The sequence below is a fragment of the Primulina huaijiensis genome, chromosome 8, assembly GCF_012295235.1.
Source record: "Primulina huaijiensis isolate GDHJ02 chromosome 8, ASM1229523v2, whole genome shotgun sequence".
Lineage (NCBI taxonomy): Eukaryota > Viridiplantae > Streptophyta > Magnoliopsida > Lamiales > Gesneriaceae > Primulina > Primulina huaijiensis.
The window spans coordinates 6,246,606-6,254,839 of NC_133313.1; the positions used below are offsets into that span (position 1 = coordinate 6,246,606).

Genomic DNA, 8,234 nt, shown 5'->3' on the forward strand with positions numbered 1-8,234 from the left:
GATACATTTGTTATTATTATTATTATTATTATTAAATATAACACACAACATTTGCTATGGTCCATCGGGAAGTTCTATGCTCAACTGAATGTGTTTCCGTTGAATCTTCACCAAATTAATGGTAGATGCTAAGCCTGACCCATTGGTCATGTTGAATTAGCACAAGTGTTTTTTGTCACATTATATCATAGGACTAGCAACCCTTGCAAGGTTACTGTTATTGTCATTTCGAATTTAATTTAATTATAATGGTAGAAATATTGATCTGAAAATTCATTCTTGATTGAGTGGCCATTCGCCAATTTGACATTATATATGGTTTAAAGCATTATTGCTACGGTTACTGTCATTTCGCATTTAATGCAAGATTGCCTGTACTTAAGTAATAGAAGAGATGCATGTGTAGTATTTATTTTTAGCTATATGTACGCGCTCTTGTTCATGGCGGTCCATATTAGACCATGTCTATTGGCCTATGACAGCGCGATGAAGCGCGTGCTTCATTGATCTATTGGATTCCTCGTCCTCCAAACGACGAAAACCTCGCACACGGATATAAAAATTTAAAAAATAAGAGAAAAATGTGGAATGTTTTTTTAAAATTCTAAAATTTCAACAACAATGTTTTAAAATATCCAGTCATTTTCTTATAAATAAATACATTTCGATTTCATTTTATACACTCTTCGATTTTTTTACACAATCTCCAATATTTTCTTGCATGCATTCTTCAATATTTCTCATGTCAAACATGGATTCTTGATCATCGGACAATGGAAATATGCCATTCCCTGTGATCAACCAAATCCTCTTCTCGTCAAGACGACCACCAACCACATATTACTGACACGCGCTGATGTAGCGCTTGAATTGGGGGAGTCGAGCCACGTACGTGGTTACAAATGAAAACAAAATAAACGAGAACGTGTAGTTGGGGTTCAAAGATTTTGTCAAGATTACTTCGTCGATAATATCGTCTACAGCGAGAGAGTTTTTCGAATGTGATTCCAAAATGAGGAGATCTTTGTTTTTTGAGAATTGTGGAAATTTTACAAATTAATGTGCCTTACTTTGTCTAACAGAAGGACACAAATGGGAAGTTTGGCTTGTCATAACTTCATAAGGTTTCAGCTGAGATCCAACTGCTAGAATATAATATTGCTGGTGATGCTGTTGACGAATACCTGAGAATGGGTGCATCAACAGCGTATGAATGTTTGAAAACGTTGTGCAGGGGGAGTACAATATATTTTTTGAGCAGTATTTGAGGCAATCACCACTTGTAGACGTCGCTCGAGTAACTAACTGCTGAAAATGATGGAAGGTGATTTCCCGGGATGCTTGGAAGCATTGATTGCATGCGCTGAGCTTGGAAGAATTGTTCGACAGCTTGGATAGGACAATATCATAGTGAACAGTGAAAAGAATCTTAATCACACTACATGCGGTTACATTGAGAGATTTATGCATATGACATGCTCATTTCGGCATTCCAAGATGCAACGACATCAACGTACTGGAAGAATTTGTTCTTAAACCTTGCAAAGAGTGAAGCCCCTTTAGTGCAGTTTGAGGTGATTGAGAATGAGTACAACATGTGATACTACCTCTCCTATAATATTTATTCATCTTGGGCTGCCTTTGTGAAAATCATCCCTCAACCCCTTTCAAAAACATTGTGTTTTTGCACGATAACAAGCAAGAGGGGGTGCGAAAATATGTTGAGTGAGCATTTGACATACTCCTAGCACCGCTGACATAGAGTGAGATGTTCATCTCATATGTGGAATCCAATTGATTTAGATTATATATTGAAAACCGATATCATTCTCCATAACATGATTGTGGAGGATGAAATGAATGATATGCTGGAAGATCATATTTCTCAGCTTGAGATGATGAATATGTGCCTCCAGATGTTATCTCTTCAAGAGATATTACCACATATTTTAACGCTTTTTTGGAGTGACATGTTGGTGTTCGGAACAGAGAATTGCAACATAGGTTTCAAAAAAAACTTGATCGAATATATTTGGAATTTACATTGGGAACTATATTGTAATTCTTCCACTTTTTAATCATGTATTATTTTAAATTATGTGTATTTTAGTTTTTTTTTAAAATTATGTGTATTTTTTCTAACTATATATTAAAATTTAATTATGTGTAATTGTTTTTTAACATATCTTAATTATTCTTTTTTTTAAATATCGAATTATTAAATTGAATAAAAAAATCATAATTCAACATCGTCTCACTGTTGCAAAACTATGAAATGATGCTATCAACACTGATAAAAGCGTGCTCCCCTTCAACTTGGCCAGTTTTCGTCCGGTGACAGGTCTCAATCTCTACAAGTGTCTCTTAAATCTCATTACTACTTTGGCCCAAAACCACGTGTTATGCACTCTGTCATCCACCTCACCCTTTCCCTTCCGGTTGCAATTGATCTCTGTAGTTTTTCATTCTCTTCCTTCTCATTTATCATCTTGTTTCGGCTTTTGCCTTCCCCCATCTCCGAGAGTCTTCCCGCCATTTTCAGAGCGCAGCTTCCAGGAAACTCCCGTCGAAGTGCGCTGTTGGAGTCGTCTTTCTCTCAGCGTCGCGGTTCCCCTCCCACTGCGTTTCTTCTCCAGGCCTTCGGCTTCACCGCTGCTGCGTTTCTCCTCGTCTTCTGCAAGTCGGTGGTCTTCTTGCGCCGTTTCGGTCTGCTCTCTTCTCCTCTCTCTCGTGTTTGCCTGCCTTTTAAATTTTCTTAACCGAGCTTCTACTGTGCTTCTTCTCCATACTGTGCTTCTTCTCCATCTCCTCGTCGTCACTGCTACTGTGTCTCGTATCGAATTCTGCAAATCGGTGGCCTTCGTGCGGCGCTTCGGTATGTTCTCTTCGCCTCTCTCTCTTGTTTTCCTGCCTTTTAAACTTGCTTCTTCTTTGGTTGGCCAGCTTGTTCACCATGTTTTCACATCGTTTGCTTGTAAATAAAATGCTATATGTGCACATTTATCTACCCTAGATGAGGTAAAGAGCATTCATATGTGATAAAAAAAACGTTTTGTAAGAAATCATGTTCTCCTTCCTAAAAAATTTAAAACAATATTTTGTGTGTACGAGTGATGTATCATATATATGAAGCCATGAAAACATAACAGAGATGTCAATCTTCTGTACCACATTGTAGCTTGATCAAGGTTTGTTAGGAAAGTTAGGCCTTCTTATCACAAGACCACCACTACCCAAATTTGAGGCATACTCTTCTATGTGCTTACGTATTTCCTCTCCGTTTAGAACCAATCACGGGCACAACAACGAATATACGGAACCTAAAATGTCTATCTGGAGTAAGATAATCTGGTTATACAAACATGTTACTCCTCAATTAACTTTCGAACCGCATTAATCGAACACAATAGAAATTAACTGCATTTCTCGTGCCACCACAATACAGAAGAAACATGTTCATACCCAAGAAACGAAAAAGATTAAAGGAAACAAAAAAAAAAACCCAAGGTGAGATATTGCCATGTAACAAGAAAAATCACTCGGTAAATGCCGTGGGCCGGAACAGGAGACCCATCATGCTGGAATCAGCATTACATAACCATATTAGAAGATGTTCGATGGCATCCTACTTTAGGCAACATCAATCAACAAAAGTATCGTATTGTTGTCCTATGACCAAACAAGAAATTACCATCAACTAATGCAAGTTCTGAAACTTATTGCAACACAAATCTATGAATATACACTCAAAAAATGGTGTACCCACCCACTGATTCCCTTCAATTGCTGTAATTAAGCTTTCAATTGGATTCCTATGTTGTTCGTCACTGAACAAGCAATAAATGTTCTGGTAACCCCACATGACCTACCAAGAGCTTGCTTCGGTGGAACAAAGACATAAAGCACATTCTGAACTCAAAGGAAAAAGATCAGAGAACTTGTTTAGCCCCTGAAATAACCATTCAACATAACACAAAATACCAAACTTGGAGCAACATTTTAAAGTTTGTTTTGTGTGCTTAAACAACCCCAAGTAACGTATACCTCATGCTATTTAATTTTTGAAAGTTCCATGTAGGTAGTAATTTCATCTAAACGGTTAAGCAAGACAAATTACGTTATGCCTAGAGAATGAATGTTTTTTACCTTTGTCCGTCAGTGTTGAAATCAACTCATTCACACATATATGTAAAAAAAAAAAAAAGAGAAGGAAACCAAAAAATAAAAGAGAACAAGATGAGATACTGCAATGTAACAGGACAAATCACTCAGTCAAAGCCTCCGGGTCTGAGCAAGAGACCCGTCATGATGGAATTAGCACTACCTAACCATGTTAGAAGATGCTCGATGGCATCCTACATTAGGCAACATCAATTAACAAAATTATCATATTGATGTTGTATGACCAAACAAAAAATTACCATCCACTAATGCAAGTTCTGATAAGTATTGCACCAATAATCTATGAATATACAATTAAAAAAAGGTGGAGCAACCCACAAATTACCTTCAATTGCTGTGTTTAAGATTTCAACTGGCTTCTTTTTTTGCTCGTCACTGAACAAGTAATAAATGGTCTGGTAACTCCACATGCCCGACCAAGAGCTTGCTTTGATGGAACTAAGACATAAGCCACATTTTGCACTCAAAGGCAAAGGATCTGAGAACTTGTTTTGCCTCTGAAATAACAATTCAACATAACACAAAATATCAAACTTGGAGCAACACTTAAAAGTGTGTTTTGTGTGCTCAAACAACCCCAAGTAATGCATACCTCATGCTAATTAATTTTTAAAAGTTCCATGTAGTTAGTAATTTCATTTAAACGTTTAAGCAAGACAAATTATGTTATTCTTTCACTTTTATGCATTCCTTGGTTTTCATATTTTCTACTCTGTTAAACACAGTTTCACCTTAAAATACTAATCGTTTTAGTAATCGTTTGAGTACGGACATAGAGGCACATTAAAAAATACTATGTTCATGATAATTATAGCATTTAAATTTACATTATTAGATAAGATCTACACAAATACAAACACATGATTAGTTACTCTGAAAAAAACATAAATACTCATAAACATGAATACTCATATGTTATACTGTGAATCGGGGTAGGACACCTCAAGAATTGAGGTGCCCATACCTAGTTTTTATATAACAGGTGGATGGAAATGTTGCTAAGAAAGATGTTGAGGGCAAACATCTATATTTTAAAAATATTTTCAATCTTCTTCTATTATTCATAAAAATTTAAATATGTCAAATTCTAATAAACTGAAGGTATTAACAAAAAATGGGTTTATATTTTATATTTAATAAAATTTTATATTGTAAAAATACAATTTTGTGGGCGATGGTATGTACACATCCAAACAAACATATTAAAATATTCTATTTCACTGAGCTATTTTTTGTGATATTGCTACGGGTTCCTTAACTACTAATCATTATTAACATACAATCTGGTTAGAGTTAATTAATTATAGTTAAAAACGAGCTAATTTTTTTTTCTAATGAGCCCAAAATATAACTGTGATTATATTACTAAAAATAATATTTAATAAAATCTTGTTTACAAAATTCACAATATGAAATATACCTGCCCATACATGACTGAAACCAAATAAACATACAAACAACTCATATCCCCGTGACATGTTCCGATATATAGATACATATGTACATTGGGATAGCCGACTCAAACATCAACTGATGTCTTTCACTCGAGAAGTATTATATCTAGTTTCCTGATGAGTTGAGATACGCTTCATTGTCCACAAAAAAAGGCATTCACATCAATGCTCTCTATTTAAAAACTATAATAAATACAAAATTTATCTATAAAATGATATATGATATGCAATGCATTCATCAATTGCCATCCATTGAGCATATATTAGAAACAACCGATTGTTATCAAATAATCAAAACTCGAGCAGACACACAAGTCTCAGTCAAGTAAAAGGAAATATCAATATATGATAGCGTCGACAAAGCGTCGTCAAATCTTAACTTATCAATAATAGGAACACAAATTATTGGAGTACCGTTTTCTCGCACCTAAAGCGCAAAAAATTTAATTTTTTTAGTTTGGACATTCAAAACGTTCATTGGGCGTGTAAAATTTAATAACTTTCATAGGATTTTTAGAATATTTATCTTTGTCTTATAAACACTGAACACCAAATTATTCTGAATTTTAAGCAGAGATAGTTTGTTGGAATCATAATTTCGGAGTTTGACAAATTAAGCGATTAAAGATTGCAGAACTAATTGGTTCAACTGAACGTATTCGAACTGAATCCAACCGAACTGAAATTTCCCGGCCTGATAATTAACGAGTTAAATAATCGAAGGCAATCGAACTTATCGAAGCTAAGTGATAAGTTGGAACTAATCAAATACAGTCAGCTCAGCTAAATGACTATATACTCAACTAATAATCAGTTGGACACGTCATCAGCTGAAGCGTAGCCAACAACCAACAATTTGTACAAAAGCAGACTGCAACTGGTAGTGAAAGCGCCGCATATCAGAATGCAATAGTGTACTATAGTCAGAAAAATGTTGACACGTTTACAGAGGACAAATCAACGGATATAAGTCATTTAAACACATTCAATGTTACCGTTGGAAGCAAAGCCTATAAATAGCCGTGGAGACAGCTGAGCAAAAGGCTTCGCGCACATTCATTCTGAGTGTATTTTTGAATTCAAGCTTTCAAGATCAGTTACGAAAAAGCTCACACTTATCAGATATATTCATAGGTTTCAGGCTATCTTTCGAGCAAAAAGCACTAGCACATCTCTTTGTTGTATTCGATCTTTTGAGATCAGTTATGCTAAGAAAAGCATATCAGTTGTTTACTGATAAATTTGTAAAGATACTAAAAGTTTCAGTTTGGTAGTGTTCAAAACCAAACTGAAGTGGGTTATTTCAGCTTCTGTAATTAATCAAAGTCTTGTAGTGAATTCCTATCTGTGTGATAGAAGGGGTGACATAGGAGCGTTTGAAGTCTCCGAACATCCATAAAATCTATGTGTTCATTGTTTAAATTATTTTTGAGTATTCAATCTGTCAGTCAGTTTATTTCTGTACTACATTATTTAACTGATTGACATCGACAACAAGATTTTTGAATTCAGTTTATCACTAAAATAATTCACCCCATTGAAAAAGATTTGAAAATCTTAAAGTGTTTATTCAACCTCCCATTCTAAACACTTTCACTCGTATATTCGATCCTAACAAGTGGTATCAGAGCAGTTTTGAATCTTGTTTCTGAATAATTTCTACCCATATATCTGATCACTATGTCGTCTTTCAATAAAATCTCCATGTTCTCAAGAGAAGAATTTGATGACTGAAATATCAGAATGCAGGCTCACTTAGCTGCACAAGATGATGATATGTGGTCTGACGGACCAATGAAAATATTGAAAGCAAATACAACTGTTGCGATAACTGATGGAGCACCCCATCGCATTGAAAAGCCTAGAGAAGAATGGACAATTGAAGATAAGAGGAAAGCTAACTTGGAGAATGTAGCAAAGGACATTTTGTACTAGACATTGGACAAGATTACTTTCAGTAAGATCAAGATGTGTAGAACAACAAAAGAAAATTGGGAAAAATTGATTCAGTATGCGAAGGAAATGAGCAAATAAAAGAGAACAAACTCTCAGTCTCCGTGCAAAAATTTGACAACATCAAGATGAAGACGGGAGAGTCAATGACTGAATATGATGAATGAGTCAGCAGTATCATCAATGAACTGAATGCACTTGGCAAAGTGTATTCAAACAAAAAAATTGCGCTGAAAGTTGTTCGAGGTCTTTCCAAAGAATGAGATGTTAAGACGATGACTTTGAGAGAATCGAAAGACCTAAACATTGTAGAACTACACGACTTGTTTGCCGATCTTAACGCCTATGAATTCGAACTGCAAACGAGAGAAGGAGAACCGTCAACGCCACAAGTTACAGCTGCTCTTAGTGTCATGAAATTGGAACCAAATGGTTCAGCTGAAAAAACTGTAGAGCAGCTGAGTAATGATACCATGTCATTATTCGTCAAAAAATTTGGAAGATTCATGAGAAGAAATCAAGGTTCTTTCCAAAGACAATATCAAAAGAACACATATAAAGGAAGAACCAAACTCTTGCTACAACTACGCCAAGACAGGACACTTCATCGCTGTAGAGCCCAAAAATCAGTACACGTAAACCCAT

The 8,234-nt window shown here is 35.4% G+C and overlaps 1 long non-coding RNA gene across 1 annotated transcript; it reads left to right on the top strand.

The window, feature by feature from the left end:
- The first annotated feature begins 2,329 nt into the window (after positions 1-2,329).
- Positions 2,330-3,096, top strand: LOC140983444 (uncharacterized). Its single transcript, XR_012176430.1, has 2 exons — positions 2,330-2,706; positions 2,944-3,096. It is a non-coding gene; the product is annotated as an uncharacterized lncRNA (long non-coding RNA).
- Positions 3,097-8,234: the final 5,138 nt, after the last annotated feature.